This window comes from Lagenorhynchus albirostris, chromosome 1, assembly GCF_949774975.1.
Source record: "Lagenorhynchus albirostris chromosome 1, mLagAlb1.1, whole genome shotgun sequence".
NCBI lineage: Eukaryota > Metazoa > Chordata > Mammalia > Artiodactyla > Delphinidae > Lagenorhynchus > Lagenorhynchus albirostris.
Genome location: NC_083095.1, coordinates 70623360 through 70644458, shown reverse-complemented (window position 1 = coordinate 70644458; position 21099 = coordinate 70623360). Strand labels below are relative to the sequence as shown.

The window sequence follows — 21099 nt, the reverse complement described above, 5'->3', positions numbered from 1 at the left end:
TTGCCACAAAATGGCATTATTTCATTCCTCCTCGTGGCTGAGTAACATTCCATTGTATATATGTACCACATCTTCTTTATCCATTCATTTGTAGGTGGGCATTTAGGTTGCCTCCTGGCTTGGCTATTGTAAATAGTGCAGCTATGAACACTGGGGTGCACGTATCTTTTCGAATTAGAGTTTTCTCTGGATATATGCCCAGAGTGGGATTGCTGGATCATATGACAACTCTATTTTTAGTTTTTTAAGGAACCTCCATACTACACTTTAGTTTTGAGTTTCCTAGCTGTCTCATTCTCTGTTTTTCTCTCTCAGCTATTTAATTTTTTTTACCTATCTAATTTTCACTGAACTTTGTTCAACTTTTTCCCCCCCATACTTAGCACTTTCTAGAAGAGAGTCTAAAACAGTTGCCTTTCCAATCCTTAATGACTTTTGATCTCTGGACATTCTCCAATTCTTTTTATACTTTGTAACATATCTTTCTAGAAACATTTTGGTAAAGGCAGCCAATAGTAACCAACACACCTTTTTATTCTGCCTTTTTCCAATCACTTTCTCTAGAGCAGCTGTCTCATTATGTATATGACTTACCTTCCAAGTTATGGCAGATAGAACTTTTGTTACAGCTCAACAGAAATCTCTAGGTTTCTGTTTTCTTTTTGTCCATTCCTCAACTATTAAATGCCACACAGTTCAGTTTTTTAATGGCAGCATATCAATTACAGCTAATTTTTTGTATTATTTAGGGTAAATAATTGTTTATGGTAAGTGGGTATTATAACAAACACCTCTGAATTTCAGTGTTTTAACATGATACGTTTATTTCTCACTCACACGAAGTACAATGTGGGTATTTCCAGTCTTTACACAGTGCTGGACTTGGTCATCTAGGCATTTAGACTCCGTTCATGTTTTGTCTTTGCTATCCTCAGGGCCTCAGAGGCTTCTGATAGCTTGTCTGCCTCTGGCTGGCAGTTAGGGAAAGGGAAGACATGGACATTACTTGGAGGAGTTCTTAATAGGCTACATCTGGAAGTGATGTACTTCAACTCCAAGGACAATCCTTTGGCCACAACTAGGTCAGATAGTCACATCTAAGTGTAAGGGAGGCTAGGAAATGTAGTCTGGTTTCCCCAGCAGGCAGTAGAAACACCTTTCATAAACACAGAATATCTGCTACAGAGTCTTAGTGTCTGTGTATTGTCATCTATGTATTATAAAAAGCATTGTAATAAAAACTCTGTAACAAAGATCATCATGTGTCATCACTGTCATTGACAAATTTCTTGAACACCCAGAGGTAATCATTTTATTCCTCAGCAGCAATATTCTTATACTGTAAAATAAGATATGCAACATATTAGGAAAGTTATATCATGTTAAAAAATTCTTCTGGGACAACTCTGTAACTTTATCAATTGGTTAAGGACAGGGACAAGCAATGTACTCTATCCAAACAAAATGACTTTTGCAAAAAACTATTAACTCCTACAGTATATAGATATGCAAAACCAAATTTCACTTTGTTTCCATTCTCCTGAAATGCACCCTATAATTACATTTAATAGTCCCTAAGTAAATACCATGTAAACTAGAGTCGTCTTTAAAGGAGAGAAGCAATCACATATTCACACTGTAATGATGGGGTATTTACATGGCAATTACCAAGCCATTATATTGTCTTTCCTTTAATTTAGTCAACTCCATCTCCTAATCTTGTTCAGGCAAAATGGTTGAGCTAGATAACTTTTAACTACCAAAGTATATATTTCTTAAAGCAGTTGTCCTTGGCATTTTTGTAATTATTCAGTTGGTTGTTTTCCTTATTTGAATAATTTGGGAAAATAACATTTTAGACATCCTTATTTTAATAATTTGGGAAAAGAACATTTTAGACATCCATTAAGCAATTATGCAAATCTATCAAACTGGTCGTTTAAAAAATATCCTGATCATAATAATTATTCACCTTCACTATTGAAAATTAAATATTAAATTATATATAAAGAATATAAGAGAAAATTCCAAAATACAAACTTGTATAAAAGTAAAGATTAAATTATAAAAAATCCTTTCAGTTATGTGTATGAGTGACATATTGCTTTTAAACTAAATTTTTAATTGAAATATGATGTGCATACAAAAATGTACAGTTTATAATTTTATAACTTGAGTAATTTCCATAAATTGAACTTACCCCTGTACTATCTCCTCACATCATGAATAGAGCATTACAAACATCACAGAAACACTTTTCATGTCCTATTCCAATCATCATCCTAAAGTTAACTTCTATCCTGATTCTATTGCTATAGATTAGTTTTACCTATTTTAAAATTGTAGAAAGTTAGAATTATACAAACTGTAATATAGTGGATTCTGGGTTGTGCTATCCAAATCTCCCTTCTACACTAAAGCTTTTACTATCATGGCTCTCAAGAATATCTGCTGCTGACAGTTCACATATGTGTTCCTCTCAGAGAATTGTCCTTGGAGGAAAGAAGCTGCATCACCCAAGATTATACATTCTCCAGGAAGGCAACATACATCTAATATCACGTGGGGTACAATAACCAAGCCCCCTTACCTCAATTTGGGACCAATATAAAAGGCCATCTCAGCTCCAGAGTTCTCAATGGAATCATCACAGATTTCTGTTGCAACATATTGCAGTAGAACATCTTCCTATACTCAGACTAATTTCTCTCAATCCCTTCAAATATTGTTTCTGAGATCATCCTCCAAGAAACTTCTTTCTCTACCTCAGAGACCATTCCAGAGAACACATCTAAGAGAGTTGGTAAAGGGAGTGTTTCCAAGAAGAAGTCTCTAAATTGAGTTTTTGAAATGGAATTATCTGCTGTCAGGCTGACAGTGAGAGCCATTATTGAAAGTAGGTGGAATGCTGATAACTCCTGGTGTACACTGATAGTGTAATTAATTGTCAAAACTCCCATCAGTGGTGAATGGGATAGGAGAGAATGCACTAGTCATTCAGTGCCTGGTGTGTTAGACAAGTATGGAAGAAGGACTAATTTAGAGTACTGTGGAATCGAACTGCTATTGCTGGGTAATCTCATGGCATTGAAGACAGACAATGAAAGCCTGAGTTTGATTAATCACCAATTAAGGCTAAAATTGAAAGCCAGAGGGCCTCTTTGGCAGCTTGGAGACTCATCTCTTGCAGTTGGATGCAGAAAGAATTGAGGTTGAGGCAAAAGGCTAATAGAAAGGGAAGCAGAACTCCAGATACAGTGAATTCTCAACCCATGTAGATCTCATAATCCAAGGTTAGGGACCTTTATTGGGAAGAATAGGGACCATGATATTTTGGCATGAAAACATCTGGGTCAGTTTACTTGAGAAGTTTGAAATGCTGAATCTCCATTATTCTTTGGGTCTTATCACATTTAATACCATATCAGCTTGTCCAGATGTGGGGCACATAAGGGAAGAAGGAGGAGTGAGGCTTAAAAGTTGTAAGCAAATGGCAAAAAAATGAATCAGGATCCTCATTAAAAATATTGAACTTATTTATTATTTGTTATTTTTAATGCCCATGTTAGATAGGAATAATTGGAGCATCTGTAGGTCGTTAGTTGATTTTATAGTCCAAGACTTGCTTGAAACCTTTGTATAATTTGATCAATGTCAGTTTTGCCCAGTCTTCAAGAGTTTTCCCCTGACCCTGTGGTATTTTCAAGGGTTGCTTTCCGAACTCATATTTTTGTCACTTCAGAATGGTGAAACTGCTAAAAATCCACTGGTTTTCATTTTATTTATATTTAAATTTTGATATTTAGAATATTAAATTCTAAATATAGAAAGATCCTCTGGTTGGTCTTTGTATATTTAGAATTTGGAATATGCCTTACGGAAAAAGCACCAAAATAAAAGACTCATGCTTCTGTGCCTCTCTTCTCTTTGGGATCTTGACCCATATGTATCAGATGCTTCTGTAGCCCAGAACTCCATTTTCTGCTTTCCAAGTCTTATAAGGCTACAGAAGACTCTGCGGGTTTGTTTTTTCCTCAACAGTAGCCTTCTGCTTAGATTTGCCAAAAACAGGCCACTGGCCTTGAGGCAAGATTGACTTATGTCTGTTTGATTTCCTTTTTTTTCGAGATCTTAGCACTTTAAATCTTTGCTTTCTCAGCAGGGCTCCAAGAGTTTTTTTCTATCTTTATATCTATGTATATCAAATATCAATCTGATTGTTTCAGTGGGAGTATTGTACTTCTACAAGTTGTTCATTTTAACTAGAAAAGAAAGTCTCTCATTGACGTTTTGAAATTAAAATTCCACATTTTCTGTTTAAGCCTAGATACAGAGAGAAACATGAAGACAAATATTGTGTCTAAAAAATAAATGAGTGAGGTCAAATGCAGTTTATATAAAAAGCTATATTAAGTTTGGGCAGTTGTGAATTTTAAGTCAGTGCATCCTTTCTTTATTTCTCTATTTGATATTGTACCTCTACCCATTTTGTAAATAAATTTCTTTTTCCTAACCAACTAAATGATTTTTAGATAATGTCATGATGATTCTGTTGTTGAGTTCAGGTCCAAACTTCTTCAATCCAAGTCTTTATGTTTTAGCATTATCTCCAGTCAGATGCATGTTTAGAGTATTTTTACACCATATTTTATTATCCTGAAAGTTGGTGAATACATCACCTAATGTAAAAAATGAGTTGTTTGTGAACACTGTAACTTATTTTTTTAAACCATTTAGTAAAAAATTTTGCAAGCAGAATCGTCTTATATCTAAACTTGAAATATATTGTACATTTATAACTCTGACAGACTGCATTTTCTACCTATAGAATCATATCACCTACTTCTTAAAAAAACTTTCAATTCATATGTAATTTTTTGTGTGTTCCCTTAGAGAATGTTTGATCTTATTAAAGTAGAATCAATTGTCAATTACAGCAGAAAACCAAATGTTTTACTGTGATATTTTTTATATTGAAAATCAGTGTCACAATATAGCACTAACTCATGGAATGTAGATACATTTTGTGTGCTTCATGGGTCTTTTGAGGTAAAAACATCCCTAAAATTATTGGATATGTTTTAGACCTCACAGCTTTTTGTTCAAGACGCATCAATATATTTATTATCTTAAGGTCTTAAATATGTACGATATTTAAATTTGGTGAACTTACAGCACATATATATTAAAGATTAGAAAACCTTAGTAAGAGCAGTGAATGAGATTCTAAGGACTTGATAGAAGGTATTTTGTTTTAATTTTTGTGTTTTCTCTTCAATTATTTTTATTTATTTAATTCTCATTTTATTTTATTTTATTTTTGCTATTGAAATTAAAGCACAGGTGTTTTGTTCCTGTTGTTACACCTAGAAAATTAAGCTTTGCTTTTAGGCCTTGAAAATAAAGCAGGAATAAAGTAAATTTAAAAGCTGCAGGGTACCATTAGAAATAAACAGAGGAATGTTAAATGTTGATTAAAGATCAAAGAATAGTAGCAGAATTAATTATGTGGAAGCTGTGAAATCACTTATAAACTACATAAAGCCAAGCCAAGGGAATTGGAAACTTATTACTAATTAATTCTTATAATGCATTAATAAAACAGACAAGGCACATCTTAATATTTTGGTGGAAATTTGGCTGTAGTATCCAAATTCATTTCTGAAAGGTATATGATTCAATTGATTAAACCCTAAAAAACTGGCTTTAGAACATGCACATACAAATGGAAGATGTTGCAATACAAGTGTAAGTGCTACTGAGTTACTAAATCTGGGATTGTGAGGGGGTTTAAATGATATGAATGTAACAGCATAGTTATAATGAAGTGTGCCAATTCCAACAACTCTATGGGGAAAGTAGAGTAAATCAAACCTAACCACCAATTTTTGCAGAGCGAATCATATAGAACAAAATGAGAGGCACTTAAAAATAATTTAGAGACAACGTGATACCACGCATTTAGAGGCTTTAAACAGCTCCTTTCATTCTATATGTTTAAAAATCTTAAGTATTTATAAATTATGCTTTCTGTTGTGTGATTTAATTTATACAATAATTAAATACAATTTATACAATAATTAAATACAATTTAATTATACAATTAAATTAATTTATACAAAATTATGTATATAATTAGCTAGTTTCTGATTCCTGGATTTTACTCTGATGAAGAGATTGTAAATGGTTATACTTCATATTTATTATTCATTAATTTTTTATTTTAGAAATATTCTACACATTTCATAGAATCTTAAGCTTGCCTCTTCTGGAATGGTTTTATACCTTGTTGTTTAATGGCAGCACTTTTGTCCTATAGCTGGACATCAGCAAATTTTGTAGAAACAGATTTTTAAGACTTGCTTTTACTTAGTAAATATATTTGAATGCATATGTAAAAATTTCATCCGAAGTTCTAAGGGCTCAGAAACAATAATGATAAAAATTTTATTGAAAAGTGTAAATATGCAATTAATATTTTGAAATATACTCAACAATAATAATAATGACCATCATTTAACAATACTCTAAAAGATTCACAAAAGGATAATGTGTATTAGTAGTCCCAGGTTGGCAGCTTGGAGACTCATCTCTTCTGACTGCTAGAAACATCAACAGATCAGAAGTTTTCACTTACAGAACACCTTATGGATTGAATCTACTGCAAGCCTCATGGAATCAAAGCATATCTAGATGTCCAGTATTAAAACTCTGATTTAGGGGAGGATATTGAGATGGTGGCATGGGAAGCAGTTTCCTCTTCCCTTCAGTTGTGAGAACTATAAAGTGAATACTGTGGGGTTGTCTACCAGCACATACATTAGAGCAAAATGGAGGTGGTTATTTGGGAAAATAATAAAGTATGAGTTTGTACATCCTGAAATGGAAAATCAGTGTCAAGTGACATTTATACTGACTACACAGAAGCAGCCAATAATCAGGGAAGCTGCCAGGCACCATATTAGAAAGATGACATATGGAAATTATGTTTCTTGGTTTGATGGAATATGTACACATAGCACTTAAATTCATCATACTTTTCTTATGGTACGTGCAGGGATGGGTAATAAAACTCTCCCTCTGTCTCTCTTCCCTTTTTTTCTGTGAGGATGAGGCATTTAACTTTTTTTATTCAATAAACAGTCATTGATCCAGTCCATGAAGATCTTGTTCTAGGTTTTGAGTTTCAGTGGTGAAAAAATAGTAAAAGTCCCTGCTGTTATGGACATTGCAATCTAGTATGGAGAAAGGTAATAAACACATAAAAATAAATGCATGAAATACATTTAGATAGTGATAAGTGCTACCAGGAAATAAAACAGGGGGATGTGATAATGTCAGAATATCCTCAATAAGTAGGCATATCTATTAGGAATGGTTACAACATAGCAGCAAACTTTCCCCAGGAAGTGAAGAGAGACAGAGACAGAAGTAGAGAGGCCTCAGTGTCTTTCATAACAATCTCAATGGTACTGTTTCATCATCTCTGCCATATCCTATTGTTCACATAGACCAACCCTTTTACAGTCAAATGTATGAATGCCAGCAGGCAGGGATTGCTAGGGGACATTTGGGAACTGGCTGCCACATACAGTAGAGGTCAAGGAAAATGGAAAGTGCAAAAAGGATGTGGGAATCTTTTTTTTTTTTTTGGCTGCTCATGGGATTTCTCTAGTTGCAGCGAGCGGGGGCTACTCTTTGTTGCGGTGTGCGGGCTTCTCATTGAGGCGGGTTCTCTTGTTGCGGAGCACGGGCTCTAGGCGCGTGAGCTTCCGTAGTTGTGGTGCATGAGCTCAGTAGTTGTGGCTCACGGGCTCTAGAGCACAGGCTCAGTAGTTGTGGCACACGGGCTTAGTTGTTCCGCGGCATGTGGGATCTTCCTGACCAGGGATCAAAACTGTGTCCCCTGCATTGACAGGCAGAGTCTTAACCACTGTGCCACCAGGAAAGTCCAGCATGTGGGAATCTTTTGATAATTTATTTTTATTTCTGAAATGTGGTTATGTCAGAAGCAAGACTAAATTAAGAGAGAATATATGTGTGATCAAGAAATGGAAACAATGTCTATAAACTGAAAACTTGACTGAAAAGGAACAGGGAAGCATATGGTAATTGCAAGGTAAAGAGAAAGAAAATATGAAAATCTGAAACTGCAGACAAAAAGTCATTGGAAAGCAAGAGATTAAAAAGGTTTCTGAGAATGAAAAATGAGGGAGCTATAGGTGTGGAGAGAACACAGAGGTAAAACATTTAGGCATGGATGGAAAGGTGGGTACTACTCCCTGTGTGAAGGTAGGGATTATTAAAGGATAGGCACAAAGACTAAGATGTTTCAGTATGGAAAAACAGATTGATGCAAGAATTTATACACTGTGATCTTCAAGTGAAATAAGGGCTCTCAGAGTAAGAACCTTCTAAACCTGGGTTCCAGACTTAATAACAACAACACTTTTCCCCCCAAGACTACCAACAGTCTCAACTTCATGTTTATCCTTAAACTCTGACTAGTCTAAGCATTGAATAAAACAAGTCATCCGTTTTCACCTTTAATACTGAATATTTTAACGTTGCTTGGCATTGCTGACATTGCTAGAGAAAAGTGCACAACCTTGAAACTGAAGCCATAAATCCATACTTTCCAGACATACCTGGGTTCTAAGCACAGTCATAAAGATCTTTGTAGTGCCATAGGTTCTTTGTAAAACCCATTGACACCATTTTTAAGTCTACAGAAACACTGCCTCCCTCCTGTAAAGGCAATATTCGTACCTCATATTTTAGAGATTAAAAATAATGTCAGAAAAAAGAAAAACACACTTCCATCCCCTTTACTTCCTAATCATACCTATTCTACTTTTTCATTCTGTCATAGAGACTGTACTATCTCTCATTTTTCAAAACTCATATCTCTTCTTTCCTTCTGCCTCCTACAAATCTTTTTCAGGAAATTTACACCCCTAACTACTTACATTATTACATTATTCATTCATATTCATTCTTTCATTCTCATCCCCCCTCTCTCTCTCCCTCTCCTCCCTCCATGCCTCTCTCTCTCCTTTCCCCCTGTTGCTCTCCTTCCTTCCTTTTCTCTTTGATCCTTGTTCTGTCTTCCCTCTGTCTTTGTCCCAGTTCTTGTGTACAAGCATTCTTTCATAATGAAAACAACCAATCAACCAAGAAAAAGCCTATCAAAATCCATTTCCTTACAAAATGCATCCTTCCTTTACCACAACATCATCTTGAAATAATATTCTGTACTTATTTTCTCAACCTTCTCATATTACTCAGTGGCACACATTTCTTAAGACACTAGTGTCTGGCCATTACACAAACAATTTTACCCAGTCCCTTTTAAATTATATTCAAGATCAACTTACAGTTTTTAGCTTTTTATAAAATTATACTTACTGATTTATATAAAATGTTTAGCATATCTTACCTCTCTACAGTTTTTGACAGTATTATCCATATGCTGAGTTTTACAACATGTTCTCCCTTGGCTTCTGCAATTCATTTCTTCTGGTAGTGGCTGATTCTCCTGCTACATTTCTTATGTCCCTGCCTTTGCAGGTCATCCTCGTGTACCCACACATTAAATGATGGACCTCCTAGCCATTTTTAATTTGATTACTTTTTATTTTTACTTTAACTGTTACTCAACAAATCTTTAATGGCATATTATTAACTCTAATAATTTTATTTTTTATTTCAAAGCTGGGCACTGTTGAATCAGTATCTCTTTCTCTAAACTATACTGAAGTTCAGAATGACATTATTGAAAGTTCACACAAACATTTTCATATAGAATTCCCATTTAGGATTACTTTAATTCAAACTTTTATTGAGTTCATGATTTACCCTTCCAAGATATAATGTAATAAAAGTAAATTCTCTTGTCAACAAGCTCCACTTATTCTCTTCTCCTTTTTTCTTATCATAGTCCGACTTCATTGACATTTTTATAGTTGTTTTCTCAAATCTATTAGTTAACTTGCTCTTGAATAGATTCCCCCCTGTACTACACTGCCACTGTTTAAATCATCACGATTAGCCTTTACTTGAACTAATCCAAGAGAATTATCAGATCTCTTTACCAATAATCTCTCTCCACACTGGCTTACCATGTACTGTATGGCCAGATTTCTTCTTAAAAGAAAACAACAACAAAAAAAACCTAGAAGTGTGTATAGCAACCAGGTTTAACTTATATGATTATCTGTGCCATAAAATATAGCATAAATTCTTTAGCTTAATCAAGAGACCCTACATAAGCTCTCTCCTAACTTACTCCCACGCGTCACACACCCTGCCCTCTTTTATATCTTGTGATCGTCAAAAATGTTTCTGAGATATAAAAAGCTATTTAATGACTCAGTGTTTCTGGTCTCTCTTACTGAATGCTCTTCTTGATTTCACTTTCAACTTGGAAAATTTTTGCATGTCCAAAATTCTCATTGAAATGTTTTTCCTTCTGTTATTTCCCAAAACATATTAAGTTTTTATATTCTTTACAAAAATTGCATTTTACTCTTCTTGTCTCCTGAGAAACCTGATTGAAAATCAAGATATGCTTCCTAAATGATTTAGATTGGGCATGTCAGCAGAACTAGTGGGATAAATTTTGCAAAAAGTTTATATGAGGACTGGTATGAGGACCTTGGACCTTGTGAAATGTAAATTTATTTGAAAAGAAAGAGTTCCACACATTTAGAGTACTACACTGTATCTTTTTCAAATCCCACGTTAACTTCAGACCATTGCTATGAGTTAAGGATCTGTGCTGCAGAAAACAAAGATGACCTGTCTGTTTGGAACATTCTTTAGTTACATCTGTCCTCCAGTTCTGTATTTTGGAAGTATGTTCCTTATTGCCTCCAGTTTATTTCCCAATTTCCTTTATCACTTAACCTTAGGCAAATTGTTTCTCTTGACAGTCTTTGCTTATCTAAATATTATTAATAATAAAGACAGCACAGCATGAAGTGCATCCATTGATAGGTTAGTAGACAAGAGAAATATAATGAATAAAAGTTAGGTAAATGGTAAAAATAAGACACATGGAACTTTTATATAATAAAACAATCAGATAAATGCTACTCTCTCATAAAACAGAGAGTATGACTCTTAAGAAAATAAAGGCAATGAAAAATATTTGATAACCAAGAAGAGAGAATATATTAGGATGTAATAAATGTTTTCACTTTTGTAAAGGATACCTAAATTTTAAATAAAGATATAAAATAAGTGAAACAAATTAAAAGCAATAAGGATTAGAAAGGATACATCTTAAAAGTGAGTTAAGGAAAGAAATGTCACTTTTGAAAAATCATGTTAATTTGCAGTAGATAATGAATGAATGAATGAAACCCAAGAGATGGTAATATATAAAGATGTTAGGCAAAGGTGATACAACTTAAGACATAAGTGAAGCTCCTGAAAATTATTAACACTACAAAAGAGTAGTTATAGTCATTAGATTAAAATTTGAATCTCCAGATCAAATGGCATACTGATGAAAGAGGAATTGATAGAGGGCTGTAAATATTTACTATATCCTTATATAGTATTGAAGTAGTAGAGTGAAATAGTGTATTCTATGGAAATTTGGGGTGGGCAGGGAGGCCTCTGCTTTCAGTTATCACCAAGATAAAGTTTTATGGGTATTCAGGTGAAGACACATTACAAAAAATATAGGAAAAAATCTAGTTTGTCTCAGTACTTTGCACTAAAACATTCAGCATAAGATGACTGAGGAGCATTGTCTTACAAATCTTAAGAGAGAATAAGCATAAACCAAGATTTTTTTTTGGCCTCACCAAGTTCTCATTCAAATATAAAGACAAAAAAATCTCAAACACATAATGTGCTTGGACATGACAGCATCCAAGCACTCCTGACAAAAATTGAAATTTTTAAAATTCAGCCAACTGATGTAATATAAATTAAAATAAATCAGGGATGATAAAACTATGGTATGAAAGGACTTTCAGTAAGCATTGAATACATTTAAATATATAACAGAATGGAGTATGATATGTCCTATCAATGGGAAACTAGTTAAATAAAATATGGCAAAATGAAATATTATGCAGCCTTTACAACAGTAAAATAAATTTTTTCTCACCAGTATGGAAAGATATGTAGGATGAATTGCTAAGCAAAATTTCCTCTTTCTATAACCTATGAGTGTGGGTGTTTGAAATTCCACCATATGTAAATGATCTTTATAAGCATTTGTATTAAAGTGACATAATCTACTCACTGAAACAGAAAGTGGATAAGGAACAGAACAGATTTTTTTGAACAGAACATCATTTTTATGATTTTCTGTGTAAATGACCAAAGGTAGGTATTTGAGATCAACAGAAGGGTGATTCTCTACATGGTCATTCAGAGAGGCAGGCTATCGCAGTCTTTACCTTCCTCGATGTATATTCTCCATGGTCAGTGTAAGCATTTCTACCCTAACCTGGAAGAAGAAAAATAGCAAAGAGGACACCAAATGGTTTTACGGTCTGTGGCCTGAAAGTGACACACAACACTTCCAGTACCATTTCTTGATAGTAATCAGTCATGTGGCTACACATACCTGTAACAGAGGCTGGAATGTATGTGCAAGAAGTGGAGAACACAGCAGAATATGTCAGTTTCTTCCATAGCACTCAGGATAAGTAAATGAGGAAATAGCTTGAGGATTAAGATATTGAGATATTGAAATCTGATCAAAATATGTTTATCAGCTTTCCTTTTTAAGGTTAGAGGGGAAGAGAATATTAAGGCCTAAAGATGCATGAGGAGTGCTGTTCCGGGAGATGTGACAGAACACATGAGAAGGAAAAGTTGAATAGAGAGTTCAATTAAAATTTTATCTATTCTGGGTTTTGCTGATGCTGTTGCTGCCACTGGGAGACATACCAGCCTTAGTCAACCTCACCGTACTTTTTCTACATCGCCATCAACAATGAGTCCCTGGACAGTGTCCCCTTTGAGCTTTTGAAGACAAAGTTCCAAAGACAGCAGAAAGCTTTTGTGCTCTTAGCACTGGGAAGAAAGGTTATCAGGATTCCTGCTTTCACAGAATTATTCTGGGGTCTATGTGCCCGAGTGGAGACTTCCTACGCCTTAATGGCACTGGCAGCAAGTCCATCTATGGGGAAAAGTTTGATGAGAAGAGCTTCATCTTGAAGCACACGGGTCCTGGTATCTTGCCCATGGCAAATTCTGGGCCCAACACAAACAGTTCCAACTTTTTATTTGCATTGCCAAGACTGAGGGGTTGGTCTTTGTCAAGGTAAAAGAGTTTATAAATGATTTAGAAACCATGGAGCACTTTGGGTCCAGGAATGGCAAGACCAGCAAGATCACCATTGCCCACTGTGAACAACTGTAATAAATTTAACTTAGGTTTTATCTCAATCACCAGACCATTTCTCTTGTAGTTCAGGAGAATACCCCTCCACCTTCATCTGCTCTCATTATCCTATAACTTTTGTGCTCTTGCTACTGTTCCTTGGGTTCCATATTTTCTTTATCCCCCTTCAAGTCTAGCTAGGTTGAAGAGTTAAGTTTATGATTATAAAATAAAAACTAAACAGCAATTTAAAAAATCTTACCTATTCTGCAGTTTTATCCAAATCTGATCAAAGAATAAAAGTATCTTTCAAATACCTTATACCATTTAATATACGCAGCTTTGTGAATGAGCTCAATCATTTGACTATATGAGGAAGGGAGTTGCTTGATCCTTTGCATAGTACAAACAAAAATTCTGAAATAAAGACATTGAAATTTATCCAAATCTGTGTTGATATTCAAATGCTAAAACTCTTTTTATTTACACTTGATTTTCCTCTTGTGAATGGGTTTTTCAAGTACTGTGTTTAAATATCAGGTCTGATCCCTCACTAAACTGGAACTTATCCTGTAGGGAAATAATTCTTTCTCTTCAGCTCTCCTTATGGTAAGGTATTGTCATTGCAGTCAGTATACTTGATGCTTAAAGTCCTCATTTCCTTACTCCTTTCTTTGTCCATGAAACTAAAATTGTTGAATAAGATAGTTTTGGGCCCTATATGTTTAAATATAAGAAACCTTTTCTGAAAAATATGGTTTAAGGTACACCACCAACTTGAGATTTAACAAAAACATTAATGCATTTTACATTTTATCATGTTTATTACTGTCTAGCTCCTTATTTACAATAAAAAATAATGAGTTGTGGAGATATCTATTAAGGGATTTCATGAGAAATGACTTCATTTTCACTATGAGACTAAATGTAGGCAGCAGCACAGTATTGTTCAGGATAAATGACTGTTTGATAGGCTGATTATACCAGGAGGAATAACCTTCTCTGTAGTGCACAAAGATTCTCAGGCTCAGAAATCCAGCCAAGTACAAGTAGGAATATCCCTGAGAGACCTTTTCTGGCAGTGGATGAGAGCTTTTTCCTTTAGGACGTTCAGAGGTCAGTGCTTACAATTTCACCAGTAACCAATGTCTATTTAAAATGTCTCTTGTTAGCGAAATGATGGTGATATAGATTCTTCTCAAATTTAATTCCAAAAGATGGGAAGCGCTGTCAAGAACAAGTAAAAAAGAATAAGGCAAATGTACATGACAGTGTAAAACTGAGCACAAGTTCTTCTACTATATACTTATAAAGGCTTCACAAATAAAAATGTATATGGTAGTCAAGTAGAAATCAGACCACGGAGCTTAAAACTAAAAATACCCTGTGTGCTGAGAATCATCTGTGCCCTTTCATTTCTAGAAGTTGTCATCCATGTGGCATAACTTTGAAGGATTATTTTTCAAGTCTCTCTCTTTGTTCTCTTAATTTCAGACTTTGGGATACTGATGGGTAGAACTGGTGATGAATAAGAGAATGCATATAGTGCAAACTTAGGGACAATAAACTTTTATATAATAATAATGATATTGAAAAATTTTACTCTTCCCAAGATTCACATGTACATATAATCCCGCATCATTTTTAGAGTCACTTAGCTTACTTTTACACCTTGGGGAACTCCGGAATAAACAGGAAATTTTTTCTGAAACTTATTAGAAGATGTTTATGTGCATTTTGGGAGCTAAAGATCAGGGAGAGGGCTAGGTAAGGAGTTAAGTGAATTTGGAACTGTTTTTAAATCACTCTAGATATAGTAGTGAATTCCAAGGTTATACTGCAGAAAATTTAGACAGTCTATTCAGGAAATGTGAAAAGGCTGTTTTAGTTGAGGACTCCATTTTTCTTACTGCTACACAGGTGACATATGCATTATTTATACATAAAATACAGAGTTACCTTTTAATTTTTAAGTGTATCACAACTGGAAAAATTTTAATGAATAAGAATATGTGTGCATGTGGCAGAGTCTCTAAAATCATTAATAAAAGTCATTTTGAATTGAATGTAGTTATCTGCTGTACTTGATAGAACAGCAATTTCTTAAGCGTCAGTCCTCAAATCCATATTTCCTTCAACTCTGGAATCATTACAAATGAGACATTTTACTTTGTCTTCATCCTGCTTCCACACTGAGAACTGAATGAACATTTGCCAAGTAGCAGCAGAATATTATTTTTTTTAACACACATATCCTTATATTTCTCTATGATAGTTCATAATCTTTCACCAAGTTTACTGGTCACAGTTATAAAACCCGTCTTCAGTTGTACATTCTCTATCTCTCCCTTGTTCACGTGTTTACTCTTTACTGGCATTACTCTATGCTTTCCAAATCCAAATGAATCTATTTAAAATACTTGGGCCAGGCACATTTTCAAGCTGTTGATTCTCTCTGTACTCTTCTTGTAGAACAAGCAACATAGACATATTGTCCATCTATACAAAACAGGGTTAACTCACAATGGTTCCTTTGTAAAAGACTTATTTATTCAATGAGAAGTGATCTAGGTTGGTCAGAAGAACCCAGAAATCACACCGAATGAATGATTCTTCAGAGAATTCCAAACTCTTTTGTACCTCAGCATGTGTCTGAGGTCAGGGGCACTGTGATCTCCAGCTCAGGAAAGAAGTCCACCTCAGATTTCTCAGAATTATTGAGTGATGATGATCTTTTAAAATAATAAGCATGGGGAAGTTTTAAAATTTCTACCAATTTAATTAAGATATCTTTCCTTATTCTTAAAATATAAATCATATTTGCAAGAGGCACACTTTTTATTGGGAATTTAGACAGGAAATTTCATAAATCTTTTCAAGATTTTTTCAAAGTTGGGTCTTCTAAATGCATGCCATTTTCCCAAGCCTTATCTAATTTTTGTAAGGTATTATCTTAGGTTTCTATTTTGTTCTTCACAAGTTTGGAATTTGGAAAGGCAAATGTCATTCTTTCTATTTTACAGATTAAAAAATGAGACACAACTTAAATAGTTTATCATTGGTCATATCTAGAAAGTACTTATCCTGATTCTTATTCAGTGCTATTAACTATGTAGTTATTTTCATTTCATATTCTGGGATCTTATTTATTTGGGTTCACCCATGCATAGTTTTCTTTTAGAAAACTTGTACAAAGATAAAATCATTTAAAAGATTACTTAGTCATTTTAAAATACCTATTTAAGTGCCTCCTGTGAGGAACCATGGAGACATACAGTAATAAAACAGAATATAGATTAATTCTGGCTAGGATATATTTCAGTTAAACACAAGACAGAGAGACCCTTTAGGAAAGTTTTGCCATACTCTTACTCCACCTAGCAGAATATTCCTATCATTTGCAGTATGAAATATGCCTTGGTCAAGGCCCTACCAATAATAAGCAGCAGAAGAGTGTGTTGTGGATATTGGTTCAGTCTCAAACTAAACTCCTTTGCTTAGAGAGACTAATTTTATTTGTTCTTTTGTTTTGTGGACTCTTTGTACTATCTTTTTATCATTTAAAATCTTGAAGGTATAAAAATACATGAACCCATTTTGTGCATGTCAGCATTACTCAAGTTCTAAAGCTTTTAGTCATGTCATGTTGTCCATGAAATATGTGATAGATATGCTCTTTCCTTGAGCATCATATTTGCTTCTACAAACATATCTCAAAGTATAAGGAATTTGTAATTTTCAACATAACTGACAGGACTGGCAGACACACTTCTCAGTTGACGTGGTACATGTTTTGATATACATAAATTATGAAAGCAGCAGTTATTTCTTTACAATTTTAAATTCTCAGAGCAGCAAAACAGATTATAACATAGACTAGTTCAAACTTAAATGAAAATAATATTAAAAGTATTTTAGAATGAAACACTTTGCATTTTATTGTTGAAAGTACTTGAAGCAACAGAAATGATGAAGTTTGGTAGAAATGCAAAGCCGATAAACACTGTAAGTTAAAAACAACAATTTGTGCTAATAGTACACATACTGCTTTCAATGCACAGTGCTAAGCTGCCTTAACATCAAAGAGTATTCTGCTTTGTAGATTCAAGGTAGTAAACTGTTTTATGTTTCAAGTTTCAGCTTGGTGCAAATTGAATCAACTGAGTTGCAAAATCAAATTTATCATACAAGTGGTAACTGACCATTAACTACAATGTAATGCTGTAAACATGACCCTATTGTGAAACTACAAGACAGCCTGTTCTAGAACATGACAAACAGTTAGGAGGAACAGGAAAAGTCATTGTATTTGTCACTAGGAACAAGAAAGATAAAAGGAACATGATCCTGTGCTGTTTCGTTGTTTGCTTCACAGTTTTAAGACACGCACTATGCTCTTCATGGCAAATGCCTAGAGGAATGGTGCCTTCATTTTAAATTACAGCTATGTATGTTTAAGAGATTGTATCGGCATTTTCAAGGAGTTGCTTCTCTATATTAGATATTTTGTTTTAAGTGCAGCAAAAGGCCAAGCTCAAATTCATTCCTAATGAGCCATGTGTTAATGTCAAAGTCTCTGCTGTCCAGTCAAATGCCAAAGAACACATCTGACTTTATAATGAGCCAAACAGTTGTCTCTTCATAATCTCAGTTAGCCTTCTGTTAGATAGCTGCATCCAAAATTTATAACACAGTGGTGGAGGTTGTGGCTGGGATGGCTGAAATCCAATCCAAGATGTAAAACTTCTCAGATTGTGTCAGTATTATCGCCAAGGCTTTACCATTCAATCTCCATGTTGAATGCACTGACCCAACGGATTCCAGATGGAATGTTGCCTGAATCTGATCTACTCTGTACGCTGGTTGAGAAGAGATCAAAACCAGATGACAGGCATCAAGGAAACCAGCCAGTGGCGGGGTGGTTGGAATGTAAGTAAAAGTTTGAAATGACACTGCCAAACTTTTCTTTTCCCTGGAGGACACTCTTTCCAGTTGACCAACTAATTCCGCATACTTCTAGGCTCTAAATTTTGTTTGGTTTCTGATTTGACACTTGCTGACATCCAAAAAGTTTAATGTTTATCTTGGCTATTCTCTACATAATATGTTATACCTACTTAACATGAAAATAAATGCCTTTACATAGTCATGGGTAATGAAAAGGATATCAAGAAATAAGAGGGTTTTAGGATGTTTTGGATAAAGTGTCATACATACACATTACAGCTGTGTGTTGAAATCAGATAATTCAGGGAGTCTATAAAACTGAGGAACATTTGTATTATATTTTTGTTTCATTTCCTAGTGAGTCAGTTATATAAGTTCCTACATTGATTTTTTCAAGTATTTACTCTTAAATGTAATAGTGAAATTAGAATATTCATACATTAAGATCAAAAATTTTTTACCTTAGTAGTGATAGAAATACATCAGAAGGAAAATGAGATAAGTAGAAAAAAAAACATTAGAAAGAAATAGAGTTAAATGTTACTGTCTTTGATGAGATTATAAGAATTGTTATCTAACTTTCTTGGATTTTCCAAATTGTCTGTAATGAGACTGCATTTTTTAAAAGTTTCAGTTGAAGTAGATGAATATCCAGCTTCTGGCACCACACAAATTAAGCCCCAAGTGTGTTCTGCTCAGTGAAAGAAGGGAGAAGCATATTAAAATAATGTCACTGTCTGAATTCCCTTGCTACATGCTTTAGGGTGTTAGTTTTGGGGTTTTTTGCTTGTTTCTTAACAAGCTTTATTTAAACAACTTTCAGTAATAGACTTAGGAACTAAAGTGGTGGTTTAAATAAATACAATTTCTTTCAGTGTATTTATTGATAAACTATATCATTTAAAACAATATCAAATATGTCAGGTACCTAGGAATTAATATAGCAAAACATGTGAAAAACCTGTATGGTGAATTTATAGAAAATGACAAGCTAATTCTAAAATTGGTATGAAATTGCCAAGGAGCAAAACAGCAAAGGTGGATTTGAAAAGGGGAAAAGCTGGAGGACTTACACTGTCAGATACCAAAACAAATTCCAAACTATTGTGATTAAGACAGTGTTGGCAAAGAAGAGAATATGATCATTGAAAAGATCGATTTGCTTCAAAGCTAAAAGTGGAAATTGGCATAGTGATGCATCTACAGATGGGGAATAAAGAAGAGCGAGAGAAAGCAAGAGCAAGAGCAAGAGAGAGCTTCACAAACCTATGTCTTTGGCTCTAATTTCTTTCTGGAATTACAGCTGCATGCATCCAACTATAACTAGGTCACATTATTTACCTCAAATTTAGCATGTTCTAAAGAGAACTCTTTGTTTCTGTCTACTCTTCTCCCAAATGTATGTCTCTATCCATTAGTAAATGGTTTTACAGTGCAATTCAACCAAAAATATGGGCATTATCCTTATTTCCTTTACTATCCTAACTCCATCCTATGTCTAGTTCTATCCTACCACTGCCAACATAGTAAAAACTATGTTTATCTCTTGAATAAAACAAAGCAATAGTGTCCCAGTTGATGTCCTGATTCCACTCTTGTCCACCTCCTTACAATCTATTCTCAGCATAATAGACACACATTTTAAAAACATAAATCAGGGCTTCCCTGGTGGCGCAGTGGTTGAGAGTCCGCCTGCTGATTCAGGGGACGCGGGTTCGTGCCCCCGTCCGGGAAGATCCCACATACCGCGGAGCGGCTGGGCCCGTGAGCCATGGCTGCTGAGCCTTCACGTCCAGAGCCTGTGCTCCGCAACGGGAGAGGCCCCAACAGTGAGAGAGACCCGCGCACCACAAAAAAAAAAAAAAATCACACTTCTGTACAAAAATATTAATAATGGTAAACATAAGAAATAATTGGCTCCTTTCCAACCTCTGTACATTCTTTCTTTTACCTATTATATTTCTGCACAAGAGTCACTGAGATTTTTTTATTCTTTTTCTAATTCTGTGAAGGTTTCTACCTTAAATCCTTTGAACCATCTATATCTTTAACCCATAATGTCCTTTACCTTGATCTTTGCTTGGCTGTATCCTTACTGTTATGACCACAGTGCATGCTAATTTCTCTACCTGTCAATCCATTTAAAGTAAAATCCTGTATACATAGGCTATTTAATTTTCAATATAATACTTATCATAATCTGATATTTATGGTATCAGAATATTTATAAATATTCTTTATTTATACAACACCCAATAGAATGTAAACTCCTCATAAACAGGACCCTTGTTCTTAACTGTGTCCCTGGCACCTACAGTAGTGCCTACCATGTGTTAAGTTTTTTATATTTATTGTTAAAAGTAGAACGAATGATGGGTTGCAAAGAAAAGGCATACTTTGACAAGACCAATGATTAGATTAGGGCTAGAATTTTAGTCCTGGAGTAAATAGGAAAAAGAGTCAAAGCAAGATAAAATATTAGAATAGCCACATTGAGAAGAACTAGTAAAATAATCACAGGTGGAAGAGACATGTAATAAGAATATACAACAACAATATTTTCCTTGCATCTATAAGAGGAAGATTACTTTTCTTTTCACTAATACGGAAAAGTTAGAGGTTGTGGACATTTTTTCCCTAGTATTTGCACATTGCAGACCTAATGTTGGTGGCTATATTTCTATCTTCTAAACCTCAACATTTGCTAGAACATTAATGATATTGGTCTCATTGGGGTTATTAGATGATATTATGAGTGAGGTCTGTAACTTAGCTAAATATATTTTCTCTAAGGGAAGTAA

At 34.4% G+C, this 21099-nt stretch overlaps 1 pseudogene; it reads left to right on the top strand.

Moving 5' to 3' along the window:
* The window catches only part of LOC132528028 (peptidyl-prolyl cis-trans isomerase A-like), a 37553-nt pseudogene extending 24163 nt beyond the window's left edge, over positions 1-13390 (top strand).
* The last annotated feature ends 7709 nt before the right edge of the window (positions 13391-21099 follow it).